Below are 26,349 nucleotides of genomic sequence, written 5' to 3'. Positions count from 1 at the left end.
CGAGGTTTCAAACCAACTAATGTGGTTCATCCTCAGGACAAAGTGAGGATGAACCACATTAGTTGGTTCGAAAAGTCCACAAAATACTAACAATGTGATTAATCCCAAAAACTTATCTCGATATTAATATAGTCATTTTTTTAATAAAATGTAAAATCTATAACAAAAACACCCATATCTTTCTTAGTATAAATTATTTCTTTTATAAAACGTAAAACTCATAAGAAAAGTTTTGAGACTCATATTTTGCTGTTGCTGTAAATCTTAATATAATAGTAAACCAAAAAATTAGTAAAAAAAAAAAAAAACACGGAAACCGAAAAATCTAATGTATTATAAATAAATAAAAACTTCTTTTTAAGATAACAAAAATAAAATTTGCATGCAAAGAGAGGACAGAAACTGATATATCATAACCTGTAAATTAAACGGCGGAACGAACATCATGCGAGCGAGGAAAGGGGAGAAAAAAAGGAAAGGGGAGAAAAAAACTAATATATTATAGGAATTGAGAATTTACAGAGAATTTAAGAAACTTGTACGAGGAAAGGGGAGAAAAAACTAATATATTATAGGAATTGAGAATTTACAGAAACTTCGAGGGAGAAAGATTTAAAAGTTATAGGATTATTACACAGTGATCCTGCAGGCTTTGATACCAAAAAGCAATGGGCTCTTATCAAAATCTGAACAGAGCAGAATTATTGAAAATCAAAGTAGCATAAATACAATACGAAAGATTTCGCAGGCTCCGTGGAGGCATCTATATCTCTACTTTGCCTTTCACTTTCAATTTGATGGAAGAAGAGTTATGCAAACAAATCTATTGTTATAATCGTCCCGGAAACAGTGACTTTTATAAAACAAAATTCAATGCCAAGTTTACATTTTGTGAACTTAATTACTCAACCATCCTCGGCCACTTCACGAATGAATACAAAATTACTCAACCATCCTCGGCCACTTCATGAATGAATACAAATAAGCATGGTTTCTGCCGTGGGAATAACTTTGACAAGTACTGTTGAGACGTGGGCCGTGGGATTAACTTTGACAAGGACTGCAGGTTGCATCTGACGATGGTATCTATGAAGGTGCAGGTTTCTGCAACAACAATTATATCTTAGAGAGCGCAGATTTGCCGTAAAAGTTACTGTAGTTCGTTTAACGACAAAAATTAATACAAAATAAAATAACTATTTTCCCTTAGAAACCCTCTTTTTCATGCTATTCGGCGTCTTAGTTGCGATCACAAACAATCCGGGGCTGCAGAGCGCTAATTACAGAGATTCTAACACAGCTCCGGGAAGATTCTAATTAGAGCGCTAATTACAGGGATTCTAATTGCAGAGGCAGTTTACTCCGCTTCTGTTGAGACGTGGGCCGTGGGAATAACGTTGACAAGGAGTGCAGGTTGCATCTGACGATGGTATCTATGAAGCTGCACACAGGGTTGGAATTTGGATTCCTCTTTATCCATCGTATAATTTTTTTTTGACGTTTTAGGTCTTTATGCTGCCCTTCAAGAAACGTTATGTTTAAAATTTTGCCCTTCCAAAGGTGATGTTTTGATAATAAATTAACGCTTCACTAATAAAGGTTTCATTAAAAACACATATCTATCATAAGAAAAGAAAAAACAAAATGACCATAACACATAAATGACTTATTGAATTCTGAAATTTGGTTTGAAATTATATGGAACACTCACAATAAAATCTCCATAACTCTGAAATCAAATGTCCTTGACTCAGACATGCCATAACATGATATTACTAAGGAGTTTTTATGGGACTTATAAGATGACCAACAATGTAAAACTATGAGATGGACTATCCTCTGCATCCTCTCCATGATCATAATCACATGGAATCAATGTGAGGGTCCACCGTGGAGAGTTTGTAGTCAAATAAGTACAATGTATAAAAAGTGTTCTAGTATTTCATAAGCTTCATGAGCCATATCTTTCAAATCTTTTAAGTGATATGTTGAGACACTCGATATCTGGTGCAAATTGTAGTCGAAGCGACACTTCCACTGTTCCATAGGTGATATTGTGACATAGGATAACTTTCATAAGTGAGTGGTGAGTCGGTGACACTGTGACAGACCTCTTGCCCAAACAATTCAATAAAGGTGGGTGGCCAATACACTCAGGGAGAGTAAGTGGGAACAAGCAAGATTGTGGTCCAAAATTATTGTGACAAGGAAGACGTTTTGTTCTTTTAGCTATGTAGGTTCGATGATGCACTAACACACTCATGGATTGATTGTTTGATTCATTCAAGTGAGAATTTTAATGATGTTTGCATAAGAGGTAGATACATATTCATTGGATTTCAAGGAAACTATTTGGACTTAGATTCTAATCCAACTTACCCTAATCAAATGAACGAATTGTGAGTTATTGAACGACATTCCTTCTAAGGAGTACGAAATATATATGTTTTCTTCCCCTTGTACCTTCTAGGTGACACTTATGGGAATTCAATCATATTAAGATTGAGCATCTGAAGAGATCTCATCATGAACAAAACATTTCAAACCAAGCCAAATTTGTTGTGTTGTGGGCATATATATATATATATATATATAAAAGTCTCTATTAGACTAGATGCTTATTGATCACTTAGTTTTGTAGACATATATTTAAGGAGACTAGGTAATAACCTTTGTTGAATGGTCTCAAATCCATTTTCCTGGTTGGATTTGAGACCATTCAACGAAGGTTATTACCTAGTCTCCTTAAATATTTGTCTACAAAACTAAGTGATCAATATAAAGTCTCTATTAGACTAGATGCTTATTGATCACTTAGTTTTGTAGACATATATTTAAGGAGACTAGGTAATAACCTTCGTTGAATGGTCTCAAATCCATTTTCCTGGTTGTGTGTCCTTAGGCTTTCGGTGCTTTTGTGCTAGTTGTAAGTATCGTAATTCCTACTTTAACAAAAATTTGTTTCACTTTCTATGTGTGTGCATATTCGAATTCACTTGAGAGCTCTCTTCAATTGGCATGGTGCACTCACATGCACCTCAAGCTCATCAACAAGAAAGCAAACCAATGAAGGTAAAAGGGGGCCTAAATGGATTTACCCATGGAAAATTGAAATCTTGCAAAATTAATGGCACAAAAGAAAATAGAGAAAGACTGAGAATGTGAAGCCTAGGAATAAAAATACGCAACATTGTTCTATAAGTTTATAATTTCTATTTGTAATCATTCCTAAAGTATAAAAGAGCCAAACAAAGGTCATTTCTAGAAGGTTTTGTTAAAAAAAGGTTTCCAAGATAAGATATCTACATTATCATGTTTACAATTGAGTTCTTCAACACCATTTCTACATTTATTAATTCCAATAAATTAAAAAATAGTTTTGAGTGATGTTTTAGACTCGTTTCATTCTGATGGTATTGTACAATTAATAAATTAGGTTTTGTTTTACTTGAACCCACTTAACGTATTACAAGTATGTGTTTCAATAACACACCTTGTTGGTGATGGATTTTGTAAAACATAAACCATTAAATATACACACACTTCTTACAAATTTTTAAAAGAATTGTGTTTATAAATTGGAATTGTTGACAAATTTCTTTTTAGTTCTATGGTATGCCTTAAAATTGCTTTTGTTTGGCTAAGAGTTTGATTTCGTGGAATGTAAGGAAATATGTTAATAGGCCAAGACTAAGAGATATTTGGTAAGAGTGAAAGTCAAACTCGGACTCGGAGTAGGGTAATTCCAGGGAGTGGGGTAATTCGAGGGAGTGGTTTTTCTATAATAACCATGACGAGTCAACCTGCATTATGGATAGCTGCCAGTGAAACCATGATGATTCAACTTGCATTATGGATAGCTTCCAGTGATGATTGTCCTCAATGTGAATTTCACCACTAAATTATAATCATTTTTCCCAATATTTGAAAAAAGAGAAAAAGAAACAAAAAATATTAAAATATTATAGAAAGCAATTCACTAAATTCACTTAATATATTTCAAGTATATTTTTAACTAAAACATCATAAAAAAACACTAAACTTTTTTAAAGAATTATGTTTATCAAATTTTAATTATTTAAAATTGGAGAGATTTTTAAATATACTTAATTAATTTATACATTAAAAAAATAAAAATATTTAATCCACACAAATCTACAATTTCTTTAAAAGATACCATACTTAATTCCAATCCAAAAAAACTATAAAAATCTAAAATACTTAATAATAACCGAGCTCTGAATAGCGGGATGGTCATGAATAATATCTTTCAGCGAGTCTTGTCGAAACCACAATCACGGAACTTATAATGCAGACGAATTTTAATTTCAGCGGACCATTTCTGTAAACTAAAGTCGAGGAAACTGCCCTCTAAAGCACCTGGTTTTTTTCTAAAGTTCATTTGTTGATAAGATGATTATCGATTTATTATAGTGTTCCAAGTTGAAGTGGAAAGGTGTCACTCTTGGGATATGATATTAATAACGTTTTCAAAAAAACCTTAACCGTCAAAAATACGTTCTGCATCCTTCCCAACACGTCAGGTCAGACGGTTATTTAAAAAAATTCAACGTATTTTATGGATAAACTGGTCTCTGACGAGCAAAATGCTCGTCAAATCCCAACCCTGGGTGCACGTATCTTCTCTACTATTCCCCTCTGGAATATCTGTCACATAACATTCCACAACATTAGTCCAAACACTTCCCTCCTCCACAAACTCATTCAATGTCGTCACGGATTGATAATTCCGAAGGCGGTGCTCTCCTCCCAACACCCTGAAACTCAGAATGCGCTTCTCCTCGTCCAGAATCTCGAGGCGCTCAATGCTGTTCTTCGCTGGAAGCCCCGATACGACTTTGACTTCCCTGACGCATCCCACCTTGACATCTCCGTTCACGGAGCAGCTGCTGATGAAGGGCTTGTACGTTTCAGGTTTATCGAACCTTCGAACAACCGACCACACTGCTCTCGCGGGGGCGTTGATTCTCTGAATATTTACGGACGAGCACTGCTTATCTTCCTGGTCCATGTGGTGAGACGCCAAAACACCACCCTTCATGTTGTAGCATTCGTGGTTTTTCAAACTGAAGGGGCTGCCATCCGGAATTTTGATTTCAATCTCCATTCTCACAGTACAAATAATATCTCTGATTTATATTCTCACAGTTACCAATTTATCTGTGGTTAGGCTGTACAGACACACAGACATTTATGCATACACATGAGGAATGGTGGCTTCTCTAATTGGGTTGGCTGTACAGACATATATATATACACATGAGGAATGGTGGCTTCTCAACCAATGTTCCATGATGCTCCAAAGTCGTTAACCGCATCCCGCAGTCCCCCTCCCATGTGCCCATTAATTTGGGTGATTGCATCCCGCTTTCCCCTCCCGTACGCTCCCAATCATCCGCACCCCGTTTTTCACTCTGCACATCAATATAATTAGGTAGCTGCAGTACATTTGGCTATGCTTCTCATCTTGAGAATATGTTTGTTCCTTTAATCACGCTATCTGCTATATGTTTGTTCCTCGGGAGGGAGCAGCCCAATGTGGTTCAAAGACGGTTATATTGTAAGTTTGTTGTGATTATTAAATTTTTTTATGTGTTTATTAATTAAATTTAAAATTTCAAAAATATTTATAGATAATTATTTTAATTTATATGTATTTTTGCTATTACTATTTCGGCACTTTTGAGATTTTGGTTCAAGCATATATTCTTGACACAATTTCTTAAATAGTCTTGTAGTGACCTCTACAAGGATTTCCCATGGTCTAAAAATATTACTATTCTTGGCCACTAGGGTATTTATGAGAGTGCATGATCCCAAGTGACTTAAAAATTAACACACTTATTTTAAACTAATGCACACTTGGTTCTAAAAATAACATGTACGCACTTTTCTATACGTAAAAAAATATATATGACGTCTCATTATTTCACGGACCAGGATTTCCATTGGAAAACCAGTTTCCAATATAGATGTAATGCAAGCATGTCGATCGTAAAGGTTATCAACTCATCTGGTAAAGGTTTCCAACTCTAAAGGCTTCAAATATTCTATGGCCATTTAGCTTTAGAGGTAAGTCATATTTTTTGTTCTATTAAAAAAATCAAAATTTTAAAGGGTTTTTTTTAATTGCAAATATAATTTATATCATTGTACTAGCTGAAAACATAAAGACAAATAAAAAGCCAACCCAATAATAGAGTCACAAGAAAACATTAACTTGGAGAAAAATACCAAACAACAAACACAAATTATAGAATATTTAAATGAATTAAAACTATTGATTGAAGAGCTTTATAACAAGAGGGAACCATCACTAGTTTTATTAGCTACATCCCTTAACCTCATTATTACCTATGTTGACCATGCCCATCATCAATTGAAAATTATTATTGAATATAGGTGTAAGATGAGAGAATTACACTCACTGGTATCATTGAACGATAAGTTAAAGATTTGAATATCACCAAACAAAAAGTCGTGGGGTTATTTGTTGAACCAAGATTCAACCAACCCTATGATCCTAGGAAAAGATGTAATTGCAATGGTTGGTGCGCATTTGATACATGGAAAGAGAACTAAATGAGTCAATCGTTTATGTTTTTTTTAAATCAATTTGTTATAATACAAAGGTACCATTGTATTATCTTTGCAAATAATAGGCCATGTTTACAATTAACCTCCATGTGCACTATTTTAACATTAGTGATTTACAATGGGTTTGTCTTGGCTCCCCTTAGAATCACCCAAATGTTAGGCATAATCCATTCATAGGGCCGCCTACTCCTAGGTGTATTCCCAACCCCCCATAGGCACTTAAGAATTTGGATTTTCTTGACGACACAAGCATCATGATAACATGTCTCACATGTAGTATAGTGTAATATGGTTCAATTGTGTAGCCTCCAAATGAGATACATCAAAGGATTATCTTAAAGTTGTAGGTGTCAACTCTTTAGGACACATCGATTATAGACCATCAACTCCACATTGGTAGGCTAATGACTATGATTCAAGTCGAGTAGCATTGTATTTATGCTCTCATTGTAGGCATAATTGTAATGGATCGATGGAGGATCCTATCCATGGAAGTCTTATGAATCATCTTCGTAAAGTTCTTATTTGATGTTAAGTCATTGGTTATATATTTAATTGTACAATTGACAAATATTCAATAAATGTAACCTTAAAATACTTCTTTTCACTATTATTTTTTTAGCATATACAGATGTTATGAGAGAATACACTATGACCTAGGTGAGAATATGTCAGTTCCTTTAAACTTGATGTCGCCATGGATGCAATATTTGACATTGTGGCACCTCCTACACAAGTATTTAAATGAATTTATGTGTGCCTAATTCAATGATAACTTAGCAAGATTTTATTTTTATTTTTTTGGTTTTAAAATTGTTTGCATTTTTTTTAATATTAGGTATTTTATATTACTATAAAAAAATTATAGACAAAAGTAGTGCAAGCTACTATTATACCGCTTGGGATACCATACCAGTCACATAAGCTCAAAATTTTATAGTTGCATATCTCATAGGCTACTAGATTGTCTTTTAGACTATACAAAGTACCAAGAAAAACACAAGATAATAGACATAAAATTTTATAGTTACATATCTCATAGGCTACTAGATTGTCTTTTAGACTATACAAAGTACCAAAAAAAACACAAGATAATAGACATGAAGATGGAAGTGCCATAAAGGTAACTTGCCTTGAAACATCAGGTTCACTTGGTCATTACTCTATTACAGAGTCCATCGAGTTCATTGGGTTCGGTTCACTGTCATTGTCTGAGGAAGAAAAATCAAAGTTTTCCAATTTCTTGCCAATTATAGAAACTCTCCTATTTTATCCTATAACACATGTTTCATTAAAATTGGAAAAATTATATTACAACGACTTCAACAATAAACATATTTCATTAAATTTGGAATTATATAGTGGATATAGAATTTAAAACTTTAACTAGACTATGTTTAGTTCGCTACTTTGAATATATCTATTCATCATTTTTTTCAATAAAATTCTCATCATAGATTATATAAAACAAATTTATATAAACTTGCATAAACAAATCTTTGGCATCTTAATCTAGGACTCCTTACATTATTTCTTCTAATATTATTTACGGTTCCTATTAAAAATTTCGTTAATCTTTTTATGTGAAAAGGATAATAATTATGTATATTAGTATTATGAACTAGTTTGGTAATAATTTGATATAGAAAATACCATATTGTCTGTGTTGATTTAATATTCTAGTATAAGGTTGGCACAATTTGGAAGTGTCAATAAAACATATTTAATAATAGAATTATACCAATATGTCTGTTACCGTAAAAATTCAATGCAAACCTCTCCATATCCTAGTAAAAATTCACATTTATGGGCATCAATGTTTACATGGAGTCCTACGATATTGGGTTGTATAGTGCCTTTGGGTGAAATCACCATATTAACTTAAGATACGATAGTATAAAAATACTTTTAGTAATGTCAAACCAATTAGTAACCATGAATAGGCCAAACATGGGACTACTAGGCACAACAATAGCAATACACACTAGGCGCCTGAAAGTAGCTCTTAGTAGGAATCAATTAAATCATATTAGTATGTCTAACATCAAAGCAAGATATTATATTTATGGATAATAGACCATATACATTGATGTTTAATTTTTGTGCCTATTGACTCTCACCCCCAAGTTTCCCATAACCCAAGGGGGTCAGTGGTTGATCAAAATATGATGGTGTTGCGAGGATCTCAATGTAGGACTTGGCAGGGAGTGCCTCCCTTGAAAATTTTGCATTGAAACTACTCTACTAGAAAGTTACAAATAAATATGTTTTTATGCTAAATTTTCTACCACTTAGTGCATTTGGAAATTTGATACCGGGTGGACTTGATTTATACAAATTTAATAAACATTTATAGTGATATTAAAACATTTTCATTTCTTTTGTTATAGTGATATTAAAATGTTTTCTTATTTATATATTTATTTTTCATGGATTGTGTGAGGGTTTTTCTCAGCTCTAACATTTTTTTCATGACATTTGATACAAAATAAATAATTTATATTTAAAATTAATTATGTACTTTAGCATTTCATTTTTCTTAATTTTTAATCCTATGTAATGTAAAAGTTACCTATTTGATTAGAAGAAATTAGTTAATATACCATTGTTTGTTTATGAGTTTATTCATTATATATTATTATTGGTATAATAAATAACCTAGATCCATCTTATTTTGTAAGGTCTTGGTATTCGCCAATTGGAATCGCTATAAGAATAATTTTTTACAGGTTTTCCTCTCCAAGAGGGAGAGGTTTTGGTCATAGCAGAAAGCCAACATCTTGTGTTCTTGTCTCTTGTAGAAGAAGACCATCTGAGGAAGCAACTAATCATCCTCATCAAAAGGGAGCAACCTTTTCCATTTAAGGAAAGGCTTTCTCACTTGAAAGAAGATCATCTGAGAAGAATCCCTCATACATATTCTTCAACCTTCACCAACATGATCAAGGTGAATATTTCATCTTCACATGACAAGTAAGAATATTTTCAATTTATAAATTTTGTTAAATGAATTCATGAATTGCAAGGACATCTATAAGTTGATGGGTCATCAAGATCCCTTGCATGGAGAAGAAGGATAGTGATAGTCCTCTAAGAAGCTGAAGTCACTAAAAGGTCTACTCTAAATTTATGGAAATGGATACTTATAAGATCCCCTCATATAGAAATATTGGAGACATAAAATAAAATCTATAAGATAGACTCATTCTCTGAATGTGCAATGAAGAAGGTCACATGAAATTTTATCTACATGGAAGCAAAGGTATCAAAGGATGTAGGATACCTTCATAAGGTCCCATCAATAAGATCGAGGAAGGAAGATAACCATCACTGATCTATAATGCACTAACAGATAATCAAGGTAACAAATATCTATGAGTTACCTCATTCCACAACTTATGGTCTCTATGATAGATAGTGAAAGACAAGTTGATGACAAAATATTGAAGGTTAAAATAACTCAACCATGTACAGAAAGGAAAGGCAAGGTTGGTCGTCAAGTAAGACAGAATAAGTATAGCTAAGCTTCAACGCCATAGAAATATTTTGGAAGCTCATATCAATGAAAGATGGAGGAAGATGAAGAAAAGGACCAATGATAGAGGGAGTAACAAATCTCTCCTTTGAGTAAGATAGTATCCCTTACAAAAGGGTCTTATCATAAGCTCTTAAATCTTGTGTTATAATATATGAAAATGATAATAAGATGCATCATGGCATCATGGAAGCATCATAAACAAGAGCTCGTGACATCACCATGGGAATCATGAAGGAAAAGATCCATGACAAACAAACATGTAGGGTATATAGCTCTTGGGAACCTCAATGGACATTGAAGGAAGGAAAGGAGTAATCTAAGGCTCATCATACAAAAGGGAAACATCTGCCAGTTGGGGATATACAAGATCCTCAAAATTCTCTAATGGAATCCTCATTGTAGGGTTCACTAATATAGAGAGGAAGTAAGTGTTTCAACAAAAAATCCAACTTATGGAATCCATGAAATGATGATATGATGACATGAAGTAGATCAAGGGATTGAAGATATTTTCAATCAAGGAAGCTACTGCAAGAAACTTCGATGACCTGAAGGTAAAATAAGGTATGTATTCTTGTGTTTAATATTATAATGTCATGTCATACAATTGCAGGTAACATGGATCATTCCTTCTATCTTAAGAAGCATGATCAAGAAGAAAAATGATTTCCTCCTCTGAAAGGATGCAGGAAGGCATAAGTCACACTAAATGAAATCAACATAATATGTCCTCATACGAAGTACGAGATGGTTGACTACAATGAAGAAACTCTGATTGAAAGCTAATGGGAATGAAATGTGTGAGGAAGGAAGAGATCATGAGATATGTAGCCATGATGAAGGAAATCAACATCCCAAAGACCAAGAAGATTTGACTAGGAAACCTACCGAAAAGATATGAAGATTCTGATGAAAGTCTAAAAATGAAGACCCTTGAAAATGGATATCTTTGGGAGATGTGTCAATATCTGTGCAGGATGCTAACACCTACAAGAAGATGTCATGATGAAGATCCATCTCGTAAGGTATGATTTAATTTAATATGATGTTTCGATTTCCTGAATAATATCTGGATAATGCAGGGCTACTCGAACAAGAGTTGTAAATACAAGTACAACTAGCATTCACGTGGTGGATGGAAGAAGCATGATGAGAAAGAAGTAGTCATATAATGAAGGTTCCATATATAAAGAAGGCCACTTTCCATGAAGAAAGGAATGACATGATAAACTAAGGAGGAAAGTGATCAATGGTTGTATCCCTGCAAGGAAGAAGGTCAACTAATTTTCATGAAATCAAGGAGAGAAGTTGATCAAGCAGCTGAAGGACCCACGAAGAAGTTTCTGATATATAGAAGAGCCCAAGCTAAGAGGGAGATCTGACAGGTCCCTGCTCAAGAGGGACCTTGCATTGGATCACCCCTGATTAAAAAGGAGTGACGGTTGTGTTTTTCGATTTCATGTGTCATGCACTAGACCAGGACTAACAACCGTAATTATAGGTTAAGGGCATGAATGGAAATGTAGACACATGATAGACACAACATTCTTGTCATCACTTTGGAAGAAAGAATGGAGGGTTGGATAATGATCTAACATCTGATGCTCTTTGAGGATATGTAGGGCATCCAAGATAACAGTAGGCAGGAGGACCGATATTCTTTGAGGGCTAGGAACCCAAGATAAGAATAGTGCTAGAAGGTCATACTCGATGAACACCCGGGTGGGTATGTACCTTGAGAGACAATGATAAAGGTGTCTATACTCGCCAGCATTGTGCTCTAATCTTATGAGAGATAGTGCTGTTAGTCAAGGCCTTGCTATAAACAATGTTGGTTACTATGATGCTATACAGATGGGTTACCAATCTAATTCTTCTTATGAGAAATTCTTTGGATTGAGAATGACCAAGTACCATTATAAGTACCTCCCTAGTTAAGAGGGAGTGTTGAAGAAAGTGTAACTAGGTTCGATATTTACAAATGTAATTTTGATCTTTGTACTTGTTAAGAAAAAGAAATATTATTTTTGTAAATTATAAGAATGAGTTTCTTGCTCATTTCATAGTTCTAGGAAAGTCAAAGAATCAAATTCATGTTAAAGAGCTCTTCTTGAGCATGAATATGCGTCAACCTAGTGTCAAGTAGCCCTCCAAGACAACCACCATCCTCCAAAGAAGAAGATTGTCAGCAAAACAGTGTGAAAGACAGTCAAGTCGGCTTCAAAGTATATATAGAGACACGTCGGCTCAATAAAAGGATGCAACGGTTCACGAAGTTCACGTCAACTTGCATACATGTACTAGCATCCATAAATACACAGTTGGAGTAATCACAAGAGGACATAACTTCGGATCACTCTGAAACTTCGATGGCACAGTAAGGTAGAGTATCTCAGTGATAAGCATAGTGACATTTTCGCATAAGATCTTTGAAATCTCGGGCAAGCACAGTGACACATAATCTTAGGTTTCTCTCGGATTTTTTGTGGGAAAAAGGACTTCAGATACCTCTGCTATCTTCGGTGATGATCATAGTGAAATATAACAGTCTCATGACCATGGTCTCTTCTCGATTTTAGTGACTACTGTCTTGGAAGTTATGGCCGACCTCCGACTTACGCTAATAATCTCCAAAGGTTGTTTTAATTTGTGAAATGAAATGTCAAAGGAATCAAGAAGGGCTAGTTCAACTTTTGGAATTGCGCCAATATTGAATTGAGAATAGAAGTTCCATTGTTGAGGGAAAAAGGGTTGAAAGAGGAAGAGTGAGTTTAATTGGAAATCACCGAAGAAAGGAGGGCCTACGCTTATTAAGAAGGGAAGCGCTGCGTGCAGATTTGGAGTTGTACCGAGAATCCTGGGCAATCGTGGCAGGCCACTGCGATTGAATTATAAATTGAAAATTTACAAAAACTTCTATGGAGAGAGATTTGAAAGTTATGAAATTAAAACTGCCATCGAATTATAAATTGAAAATTTACAAAAACTTCTATGGAGATAGATTTGAAAGTTATGAAATTAAAACGCAACAGATTTGGATAAAAAGTAAAAAGAGATTTTTGTCATATCTTAATATATTTTTGAGCTTGAGTTTAGAGGTTCATTTTACAGCCCAGTGTAATGTGGAAAGTGTCTCCCAGTTATTAAAGTTAAAATTTTGCTAATTTCAACTAAAATATTTTTGGCCATAACCATTATATCTCAGAGAGTGCAGATTTCCCGTAACAAATAAAAAATAATAACCATTATATCTATCTCAGAGAGTGCAGATTTCCCGTAACAAATAAAAAATAATAACCATTATATCTCAGAGAGTGCAGATTTCCGTAACAAATAAAAAATAATGCAGTTTGTTCTTTCCGATCATAATATAAAAACAATTATTTATTAATCTGTTGAGACGTGGGCCGTGGGAATAACTTTGACAAGGACTGCAGGTTGCATCTGACGATGGTATCTATGAAGGTGCATGTATCTTCTCTAGAATTCCCCTCTGGAATATCTGTCACATAACATTCCACAACATTAGTCCAAACACTTCCCTCCTCCACGAACTCGTTCAATGTCGTCACGGATTGATAATTCCGAAGGCGGTGCTCTCCTCCCAACACCCTGAAACTGAGAATGTGCTTCTCCTCGTCCAGAATCTCGAGGCGCTCAATGCTGTTCTTCGCTGGAAGCCCCGATACGAGTTTGACTTCCCTGAAGCATCCCACCTTGACATCTCCCTTCACGGAGCAGCTGCTGACGAAGGGCTTGTACGTTTCAGGTTTATCGAACCTTCGAATAACCGACCACACTGCGCTCGCCGGTGCGTTGATTCTCTGAATATTTACGGACGAGCACTGCTTTTCTTCCTTTCCAACCTGGTGGTTGTAGTACTTGTTTATCAAACTGAGGGGCCTGCATATGTTTTGTTGGGCAACCAGAATTTTGATTTCAATCTCTGGACAGATTTTAATCTGCTGCCTCATCATTTCCATTCTCACAGTACAAATAATATCTCTGATTTGTATTCTCACAGTTGCCGATTTGTGTAGAGACACACATATATATATATAGATATACGGTGATGAGGAATAATATATGGTTCCATGATGGTCGGCAACTGCATCCCGCCCTCCATTAATTTCGCATCTTCCTCTCCCCGTTTTTCACTCGGCAACTGCATCCTGCCCTCCATTAATTTCGCATCTTCCTCTCCCCGTTTTTCACTCGGCAACTGCATCCCGCCCTCCATTAATTTCGCATCTTCCTCTCCCCGTTTTTCACTCTTCACGGGTTGAGGAATGATATAAGTAACACCCCACTGCGCCCTCTCCACGAACAACTACTCAGATACGCACACCCCACTGCGCCCTCTCCACGAACAACTACTCAGATACTATTAATTGTTTGGAAAGGGATCATACATTACTCCTTTACAACATACAAAAGTATACATATATTGTATACTCATGACCATTAATTAGGATTACACCCTTTTTTATCCTATATTTAATAGATATTGATCTGGTTTTTAACTTTTTTAATTTAGATTGCATGATCGTGGGCAACAAATCTCCAAAGTGGTTAACCGCATCCCGCACTACCCCTGACAAGACCTCATTAATTTCGGGAATTGCATCCCGCACTACCCCTGACAAGGGCTCATTAATTTCGGGAATTGCATCCCGTTTTCCGTTCATCTGCACCCCGTTTTTCATTTTACAAGAGCTCATTAAGTAGGTAGATGCAGTTGATTTGGATATGGTTCTGTTGAGGAAGCAATTGCAGTTGACTTGAATATGCTTCTGTTGACGGAACAACGGGAAGAATATCCACCGTCTCCCCAAAGGACAACTATTCGTATACTATTAATTGTTTTCGACGGGATGATAAATTTGAAGCATTTATGTATATATGTAATTTCAACTTAAGTATGTATATATGTAATTTCAACCTCTTTTTACTATATTTAATATCCAGTAAATATTTTTTTTGATAGTTTTATATTTGTGAGATTGTTTTAAGATTGTATTATACCTCTAAAAAGTTTTAAAATAATTTTATATTTGGTTAATATAATCTTTTTAGAATGTTAGTATAATTTTTTAGAATGTCAATATTTGTTTGAGATAATTGTGAGATTTTTTTAAGTAGTTTTATATTCGTGAAACTTTTTTAAAATATTATTATTTTTATATATGTTAAATAATGTTTTAGAATATATGGTTAGATGTCTAGTTCAAATTTATAAGAGATAATTAATTATTAATTAGTTAATATTTTATAAATTTGCATTAAATATTTAATTAATTATTTTAAAGGGAGGATAAAATTGTGGTGTGTAAGTGGATGTTTTAATATATTATATATTTATTTATTTATATTTTTTTCGGGTATAAATTGGATTTTATTTATTTTTAAGTATTTTATATATATACAATAGATTTTTAAGTTTTTTTATATATTTAATAGATTTTTTATTTAAGTTTAATGTAAAATTAATTTTTTCATTTGTATTATATAAATTTTGGAAAACTAAATTGAATATTTATAAAAAAATACAATTTCATTTCTATAAAAATTATAGATTTATGGTAAAATCATATGTTTTAAAAGAAAAAGAAATAAAAATTGAAATTGAAATAAAACATAATTGATTAATTTTATAATTTAAATTATGTTTTAACTTTTAAATTTTTTAGAGGGATTAGGTATTAAATCTCTATAAGTTTTCTCACACCACATATGCATATTCACATATGTTTTGATATTAAATCATCTGTTTACTATATATATAAATTTGACCTACAAAATCATCCCACTTTAGGAGTTTCTTTTCCCAAAAAAAATATCTCATACTTGTTATTTCATTGAAATGAAAGTATGTAAATTACTTTTCAATTACAACATTCTACCAATCCGAAACATATGACAATCAAAATGAAAACTTGGTAGGTTCCAACAATTACAACAACTTCAGTTTCAAAATTTGTTGGCATTCACCGTAAGGACATAAGAAACTTTTTTTGTAATCACTAAATGTCCTACAAGTTGGAGTAATGCTTCCTTTGATCTTATGTCCGCATCGAAATTCTGTTCCCTTTGGATATGTCATATGTATGTGATATGTCCAACTCCTCAAAAAATTCCTATAATTGGCACATTCTTTGTTGCCAATGACTCGGGGAAAAGTTGTGTAAAGTATCAATCCCCAAGAACCAATCAATAACCACTAGTGAATTGCCAAAGATGTGTAAGCACTTCACTTGCCTGGACATTGCATAGTCAAGGATGAGCCAAAGCCCAATTAAATTTGCTTTATTATTAGTTCTAGGCGTCAACGCTAAACTAAGAATGAAAGTGTGATGATTCTCCACGTGAAATGCAATTCACAGTTTGCATACATCCTTGACATGAATTTTGGCACCATCAAATAAGGCCTCTTGTAATCTAATGTAAAGCGTACACTGTTACCAGTAGACAGACTTCAGGAAATCACATGAAAAGCATAAGTAAAGATAATAGAGACACAATAATGGGGAATCAACGAATGCACAAAGATATCTTCTTTATTATTAGTCGAATCAGAATCAGAACTGATACATTGGTGTATATATATATATATATATATATATACATATACATATAGATATATATATATACATATATATACATATATATATATATATATATATATATATATATATATACATATATATATGTATGTATAAATATATATACATACACACATATATATACATACACACACATATATATATACATACACACATATATATATATATACATATATATATATATATATATACATATATATATATATATATATATATATATATATACATATATATATATATATATATATAGTCAACTGGGACAGTTACACAGTCTAACTGTCTAACCAAATACTACAACTAATATGACATTAGTTATCACTTTATTACAATATGAATTCTAATAAATCACTGTAGAAAAGATCTGCATGTGCTCATCGAAAAGATCTGCATGTGGACATCAGCATCAACATGTGAATCATTTTGAAACACATCATCCATGGAAACTTCATTTCCATTTCTACCATCTTCTCTTTCCACTTTCTTCAGCTTTTGTGGAAGCATTGTTGGATTCAGAGTCCAACACCTTTCAGCAAGATGCCCTTGCTTATGGCAGTAAGTGCAACACATGTGCATCCTCTTGACAGCATGATTTTCCTTGTCCAATGGACCTTTGGCTCTTTTCTTCTTTTCCTTCAAAACTTTCCTGTATGTGGCCATTCTCTTCCAACATCTAGAAACATGATGGTTATCCAAACCACAAAAGGAACATGCAATTCTTTTCCCATGCTTACATGGAAATTTACCATGCTTTGCAAAATCAAAAGGAATATGATTAGAACCAGATTTATACCTGCCTCTTTCACCTTTATTGCCTTCATGAGGAGGTGAAGGCAAAGAAGGCTAGCAACGTTGCTACAAGAAATTGCACATAGCAGGCAACCCAAAATTGCTCTGGAAAACTGCACAAATCATCTTGACAATAGTCACTGTCCATTGGAACTGCACAAATCTATCTCTCAGTGACCACAAGGAAAGATGACATGCCAGATGAATCTCAAAGAGTTGAGGAGAAAAACTAAGGAACTGAGTATGACAAGAGATTGGGACCTCATGTAAACTCCGTCGGATGCCTATCACCTCGAGGGTAAGTATGGTAAGTAAAGAATATATTTTGAAGTACATCTCTTAGTGTATCTTGAAGGACTACTTGTCATTGTCATATCATTCTATCTTCAATAACATGCATGTTTTCAAGCACAAATTCATTTCATGTGTTTCTTCTATGTGTCTTTCTTCCTTTTCGCTTGTTTGACCAAATGTCGTCTTTGGCATGTTGATTTCTATGTCATGCTTGTGAGTTTGTTCTGGCAATTTTGAAGACTTATCTTTGTGTGTATGAGTTTTTTTCACTTGTTCGGCGTCGGTCACACTTGCACACAAAGTTGTAAGCACTGTCACGTAAGTGTCGCCACGATCGTTCGAAGACATATCTCAACTGTCGCACTTGTCGCTCTTAACCTTTGAATCACTCTCACTGAGCACATGTTTTTCTTGTTGGTTTCAGCTGTCTCGCTGCCGAGTCGTACTAAGTGTGTGATCACATTTTCATGTATGCACAAGTACACTTTCTTTCACACTGAGTCATTTTCCTAAAAATCTGTCGACCGACAACCCTCCTTCAACCCAACCCAGATCTCAGTGACCTTGCATTGCTGCCCAGAACTGCGCAGAGCTTGAGGCTGTCCTCTAGGCATCCTGCACTGTGCAATTCTGGAAATGAGCCAGCTGAGATTTTCCAGAACTATGCAGAGCTTGAGGTTTTCCTCTGGGCAGCCTGCCCTGCGCAGTTCTGGAAATGAGCCAGCTGACTGTCTTCCAGAACTGCGCAGAAGTTGTCCCATAACTCGATCCAGTTTGTGCTTCTCGTAAGATCCCCCATTAAGCCTCTCGCTGGTCAACCGAAAAAAATGACTTCAGCTGTGACCCAGCGCTGTAATGATCTCCAAAGAACTTGTCCAGCCTGACTGCCTTGCACTGCCTATAGAAATTGTGAAGACATGTGGGACAGGCATATGCTGTTTGTCACTGCAGTGTCCCAGGAAATTGTGCAGATCTTTTAGGTAGGCTTCCCTACTGGCCTGCTATGTAAATCATCCCATAAATTGCGCAAAGTTTTATGTCACCTACCCTTATGCCCCACTCTGCAATCAGCCCAGAAACTACGCAGATCTATCAGGCTGGCTTCCTACTGACTTGTTCTGCTCTCACTCAGAAAATTGCGCAGATTTGGATGTCACCTGCCCTTCTGTCCCACTCTGCAATCAGACCAGAAATTGTGCACTTATGTCTAGGCCTAGACTATCTTCCAGAATTGCCCAATTTTGACTAGCAGCTCCCGTAACACGATCTTGTCCTCCTCTGAAAAACTGCGTAGATTTTTTTGCCAGTGCCTCCTATTATCCGCACTGTTTTTCTCGGAGAAACTGCGCAAATTCCAGCTGGATGACCTGCCCAATGCTCCCCTTGAAAATTGTGAAGATTGGTCCAATAGTTCCTTGACACCCTACCTAGCCTTCCTCCAGGAAACTGCACAATTCTGCCTCCCAACTGGGTTTTGCCCCCGCAGTTGTCACTGCTATCCCAGATTTCGCAAGTCTACCTCTCAGTGACAGTTATGCAGTTTTTCCCGACTGTGCTCCAAAGCCTCACATCCCAACCTATGCTTTTCTTTGTGTAGTTTCAGTGCCTTGTGCCTCTCCCGGTCACCTGTACCGAAACGAAAAACAATGCATCATGTTAGACTATGAGATTTTTGGATTTGATATCGTCTCGTCATGAGTGATTGTAGGAACAGGTACATTGATGAAACATGGTGCGACGATGAACATGATGAAGAAGAGGTGCATGCTAGAGGAATTGATTGGAGTTGAATGGATGCATGAAGCACATCGAGAAAGCGGGTGAAAGGGACACATATACATGCACCATCAAGAAAATACCAAGACCATCGAAGATCCCATGAATTTTGTGATGTGGAGGTGAAGACATGTTACACCAAGAGCATATGATCACTCAGCAGCACAACAACTCGACACAGACACCACAATCAGCTAATACATGTCAGCAGTGTCATGTCGAGGTCTGTCATGAGTTGCCTCAACCACATCACTACTTTGGGCCATACTTCTTGTAATCAATGTAATGTAAAGTGGAAGTCCAAGAGACCCACATGTGAAGTTGAAGAGTCATGTAAAGTCGAAAATTCATAGGAATTCAAACAATCATGAGGGAAGTTGAAGAGGCACAAGGGTTAGTTATCCCCCTTGGCTATATATACCCCCTCATTGTATGAGCAAACGAATTTTCACCTTGGCTCCTCCCACATAGCCTTGAGAGTCTGTAGTCTATTATTTGAGGAGTGAGGAGTGGCTCCAATCTCACACTACTGGGGCTAGTGATGTATGGTGTACATATGTGTCTTGGAAATTTTCGTTAATTTAGAAGCCTGTATAAGGCCAACACATTTTCATGCATGTTTTGTATCCATTTGTAAGAATATTCTTTAAATGTTTGTAATGCATGTTTGCTTAACATGTACTAAGATAGTTGAACTACTTCGGTTATTTTAGTACTTACATTGTTGAAGATGTGTTGCATTGTTTATCACTGCTGTCCCGTCCGTATGGACTACTCCGCTGGACATTAGACAAACCATCCTTGTGTTTTCTTGGTTTTAACAACCGTCACTCCCATGTGGACTATTTTGCTGGATGGTGTAGTGTTTTCCCTTGAACTTTGGTTTTAGTGAGTACCGCATCCGCTGTGGACTATTCCATTGGATGCTGGGCAAACCCTTGTTGTTTTCAGTTGTGTTTATTATTGGTTTGGGACTATTCCCTCTCATCAAGAGGCTCACCTCACTCTCCCCCTTTTCGGTAAGAGAACCTAGACACAAGTTACATTATGCACTCACCAGACACACATACCTTTCTGCTTGAAGATACTGGCGCAACACTTTCATGTGCTGACAACTAGAGCCAAGGTAGATCTCTAAGATAATGGCAACCGGGCATCATACCTAATGGGACTCCTACACCAAATGGTGTGAGGTCTATTTGGGGCTTCATACCGGAGATATCCCCTTTGTTGGCGGGTCCAACATTATCAACAAAATGGTGCTAGAAAGAGGGCCAGATGACAAGTTGAGCCCGTAGCATCTGGTTTGAATCTCTTATATAAAATGGCTCATACACCAATCGTGCTCCCGGGGTGTCGAGTACCTAAAGGGACGGAGTCACTCACTATTCATATGGTGAGGTCCTCTCCTCTCCTCTCCCTCTCCCTCTCCTTAACAGTCGAGTACCTAAAGGTCCTCTCCTTAACAGTCGAGCCTGCTTACGCATCCTCTCCCTTGGGGTCGAGTACCTAAAGGTCCTTATGGTCGAGCACCCTAAAGGGTCCTTATTAGTCGAGTGTGCTAACGCACCCTAAAGGGTCCTCTCCTTAACAGTCGAGCCTGCTTACGCATCCTTATCAGTCGAGCCCCCTAAAGGGTGCGTTAGCACACTCGACTGTCAAGGCCGCCATCGACGGAGTCACTCACTATTCATATGGTGAGGGTCCTCTCCCTCTCCTCTCCCTTATGGTCGAGCACCCTAAAGGGTCCTTAACAGTCGAGCCCCTGACGGACCTTATGGTCGAGCACCTAAAGGTTCAATTTACTTATTGGGTGGGGGGGCTATGGTCGAGCCTGCTTACGCATCCTCTCCCTCTCCCTCTCCTTAACAGTCGAGCACCTAAAGGTCCTTATGGTCGAGCACCTAAAGGTCCTTGGGGTCGAGTACCTAAAGGTCCTTAACAGTCGAGTACCTAAAGGTCCTCTCCTCTCCCTAATGGTCGAGGGGGGGGGGGGGAGATGCGGCCAACCTGTTGCACTCGATCGGATTCAACAGGCGCCACTTGTTAATACATGGGTAATAGACGAAGACGGGAGAGTGGAACGTGGACCGACTCTGGGCAAGACTTAAAGCATGAGTTGCTTAAATACTACAATGGATTCGGTTCGAAAAGCAAGGTTAGAGAAAGAGCATGGAAATTGGGACAGTACCTGAGTTAGGAGAAGGAAAGTGGCAAAGCTGGATCGACAGCTGGTTCGTCAGCTTCCATATCTAACAAATCATGTTCAAAATCCCAGGCTGGGCTTCTGGGCTTTCGGAATTTCGTCGTGGCCGCCAAGCTTCAGAAAAGTGACTACACCACTTATATGTTCACCTACCGGGGGATACGAGCATTCCTTTACTATACATAACACCCTACATCGTGCTCGGCTTGCACCTTATCTAAGTTCCACTAAACACCTCAAAGTTGTCAACACGATCCCATGACCTGAAGTAGCTCAAACCGCATTTTCCATAATTTTTCCCTTGATCAAATTTCACTCCTTGATGAGCTTCTCAATCACTTTTCCAAGTTGAAGTTTGCTGGTGAGGATAGAATGTCCATATCCAAGCACATTTATGATTTTCTTCAATTTTGCCAACCTTATGAAATCGATAATGAAGAGTCTTCTTGTGTGATTTTCTTCCTCACCCTTGAAGGTCATGCTAATCGGTGGTGTCATACCTTGCCACCTACTTCCATCCATTCCCTTCTCCCTTTCCTCAGGGAGCTCCATCAAGCCTTCGGTAAGTATAACTACCGAGATGTTTGTGGAAGAATCAACCTATTAAGAATGGAGCCTAATGAATCAGTTGAGAAATTTTCTGATTGATTTCTTCACCTTTGCTATGAAATTCCAAAAGAAGATTTGAACTGGGATTTCTTGAAACAAGACTATAAGCACTTGGTTCGTGTATCTTCATATGGTGAACCTAAAACTCTTGATTTTTCTTCTTCCCTAACTCTTGCGGAGCATGAAGCAACTCAGATTGTAAATGAGGAACCCAACATCCTGTTTGTTCCTTGTCCTCCTCCTTTTCTGGTCTCGATGTGGGTGCCCCCTTGCAGTGATTGCATAGCTGAGGAATCTCAACATGTCCCCAACCCATCTTCTCATTTGTCTCTTGCTTCCATGGAGGAAGTTCTAGAATGGCTCAGAGAGCCTATAGCCAAGACTCACTCCTCCATTCTGGAAGAGGACATCACCATTCACAACTCAAGTCTCGAAGCTAATCTCCCTCTCTTCCATCCTCTATCATTCACAAGCCATGAATCATTGTACCATGACTCTCTTAATCAATTTGTTTCACCAACCAACTATGCACATTCTCTCGATTCTCAAGACGTTGGCTCAAATTACGATCAGAAGCAAGGCAATCACATTACACTGGCAGAGGAGCAGAAAATTGAGGACACTATCAATTCCCCCTCTTTGATTCAAAATTGTCTGCATCGAAACAATGAGCTTCCATTCTCTAACAATTCTCAATCTGCTAATCTCGGTGAAACATCTTGTACAATTAATCATTTCGATCAACCCCTAGTCTTGGGCAGTCATCACTCCCATGCTTCCATATACTATGATGAACTCCCAAGCATATCATGTGATCTTCCGTTTTATCATGAATACTCTAACTCAGATCTAAATTTCTTGTAGTCAAAGATTATGTTCATATCAAAACTTCCTCTTCACCTCACTTTTTTGTGTGTCCTACCATTCACAATGCACCCACATGCGTCGAAGAAACTCCATGTTTTCTTACTTCTTCATCTGATGAGTTATATCCTCGATTGACGCAAGGCAATGAGGTTGTCCATGATGAAGTTGAAAATAGTTTAATTACAAAGCGTACTTCCCATTCCCAGTCATCTCTTCTCTTGTACGAAGACAAGTCTTCAAGTCAACTTGTTGAAGCTGAAAAATCTAGTGCAACTTGTGACAGAGATGGCTGCTAACTCGAGAGAAATTTTGAAATCAACAACGACATCCATCTTCAAGTCATGCATGATCTAGTTCAAACTTCAAAATATGATTATGCAATTCTGGAAAGTTCTGGGATGTGCCAGGGAGTTGAGGCACTTCAATGTCCGTTGATGGTTATGTCAGGACCTCACGACTCTGGTAAGCCTACAGAACCCAATCAGATATGGTTTCTCACGCACAATCCATCTATATGCATGTTTGCACTCGATGTGAATTCATGTGTAAAAAATGTTTGGTATTCTGGATGTGATCTCTCAAATTTTCAAGATTTCACTTATGGCCGAATTCACAAATCTGTCACAACGCATCCGTCTTCATGCACATCTCTTGCATCAAACTCGGGGTGGGAATGTTCATCCCTCATGAAATCATGGAATTATGAAGTTGATCATCTCAAATACTGTCTTTGCCCGCAATCATACTTATCGGATTTTCCATCTCATGATCAACTCCTCAGTCTCCTTGCGAACCTTGTACTTCAAATATGCTTGCTCATCACACCAACAATCCCCCTGTGTGATGATGAACACACAAGCTATCACATGAATCAAGTTCCTTTCATTTCACCACACCCCAACTGGTTTCACACATTCATAATGCTGGCATCCCTTTTACATTCCTGTGATGACCATGATGCCTGTGCAATTTTTCACCAGTTGCAGGGGGGTGGTCCGTCATGTCTAGCTCACGATGAACTTGGTTCCATTAATCAGAGCATTCACAAGATTGTTCAAATGAATTTGTCTTTGTTCATTTCAAACTGGGAATATGATATTTTAACAAACTCATCTGATCATTTCCCCATCTCGGGTGACTGTCATGCAACTTAAAAATTACCTAATAGTACATTCAATGACGATTACTTCGTGCTCTCCTATGTTCACTATTTAGCATATTTCTCCTCAGATTTATGTTAAGTGGGTGAGGCACTTCAGCCTACGCTGATGGTTATGGTAGGTCCTCACTGCCTTGGCATCATTGATGAGAATGATTAGATTTATTTTTTTGTACAAGATTCCCATTGTGATCCCATCTATCTAATCAGAAAGCCATTTTTTCACAGGTCATGAGACCTTCCAATCAACCCTTATGAATTTCATGATCTAATTGCTCAATGGCTGGAACAATCTTACTTGGCGAGCCATGTTGCAGGCAACAAGCTTCAATCCTTCCTTACGCTCGCTAAGAAGCTCGTTGCAGATGAACACACACTTGCAAGAGGCTTCTGAGGTTTGTTGAATAATAGTATCCATCGAAAAGGTAAGCATGTGTATTGGGTGGTCATGACACATTTTTTTGCCCACAGGCAAGACCTTCCTTTCCATGTGCAAGATTTTCAAGCTTTTGTATTTTCTGTTGCACACTATTTGTTATCTATTTTAATCGCTTGTATCTTTGTGTTTGCAGGTCGGGAACGACTACGGTGGCTTCACTTGAAATTTCATGTCACGTAATCCTGACTATTTAGCGTAGGAGTAGGAGTAGTGTTTTCTTCCTTGCTTTCCTTTTATTTCTGGTTTGCATGGTTGTTTGCTTGCTTACTTGGTTTCCTTTGATTGCTCACTTGATTTTCTTACTTATTTTTCTTTTAATTTACTTCTGCTGTTTGCTTTCTTGTTTTCTTTGCTTGTTTGTACCCGTAGGTTAGCCTCACACAAAACCATGTTTGGCTCTTGAGACAAGTCGAACAAATATAAGAGAACTTGTACAACTATAAAAATTTGGTTATCTATTGTCCTCTCTCTTTATGAAGAGCTTGTTGTCTTCAATCAATAATACCCTGATGGAAAATACCTTTTGTTCAGAGCGAGTCTTGGTGAAAACAAAACGCTTGCACTTTTACTAGTACCGCTAACTCTAATTAGTTCTTTTGGGTTAACCCTTGTCATCTTAGTCCAGTAGAGTAAGGTGAGGGGGAAAACCTTAACAAGTGTGTTAGAGGTATATATAAATAATTCTCTGAAAGGACAACCTCTTCTTCTCTCAATAAGTTGGGATCCCTCTTCCGCCTCTGAAATAAATAAGTGCATATGCATAGTTCTTTGAAAAATAAAAAATGTGAAAATGAAAAAATAAACAAAGCGAAAGAAGAGAAAGGCTTCCTACGTAGAGAGGTGATGTAGTAACTTTGTCAAGGTACTGACCAGGCTTGTTGGTAGTGAAGCGATGCTTGTGTTCTTGCATGACTCTGCCAGGGTATTGTCCAGGCCTGTTGGCACTGGAGCAGCACCAGAGATGAAACTAAGACCTAAAATTTATATTACTTGTGCATCTACATTCCCCTCATCCAAATCGAAACAACTTAGTTGAGTTGGCTTGGAATGTGTGCTGATCGATCAAGAGAATAGTAGGGACTATATCTTTCACCCAAGCGAGTGCTTAAGCCATGACGATCAAAGAATCAAACAATACTTCTGAAAGGGTTAGACTCGCTTTTCACAAAACAAGGTCTATACAGAGAGCTGGAGTTCTACCAGTATGTCACCAATGTTGTAGCGACTACAACCACCCTCCAAAATTTTGGCTCACACGCAAATTTTGGAGCCTACCTTGGATCTTGTGATTGATCATTCCTTGGTCACTTGTTGGTAAGATGATGATCTCAAGCTCCCCTCCTTGATCTTAAGATTTTTTCACGTTCTCATCTCATGCAGTATGTGTCATCTTTGGGCATAGGGATTATTGTTTGTCATGTAAAGGGGATCTTG

General features: G+C 36.8%; 2 pseudogenes; both read right to left on the bottom strand.

The window, feature by feature from the left end:
* Positions 1 to 946: 946 nt before the first annotated feature.
* LOC149250639 (abscisic acid receptor PYR1 pseudogene) lies at positions 947 to 7,335 on the bottom strand (annotated as a pseudogene).
* A 6,201-nt stretch (positions 7,336 to 13,536) lies between these two features.
* Positions 13,537 to 14,139, bottom strand: LOC149250638 (abscisic acid receptor PYL12 pseudogene; annotated as a pseudogene).
* Between the last annotated feature and the right edge of the window lie 12,210 nt (positions 14,140 to 26,349).

This window comes from Pinus tabuliformis, chromosome 7 (assembly GCF_031772625.1).
Source record: "Pinus tabuliformis cultivar Carrire ecotype Pingquan chromosome 7, CPIR1, whole genome shotgun sequence".
Lineage (NCBI taxonomy): Eukaryota > Viridiplantae > Streptophyta > Pinopsida > Pinales > Pinaceae > Pinus > Pinus tabuliformis.
This window is presented reverse-complemented; position numbering and strand designations above follow the sequence as displayed.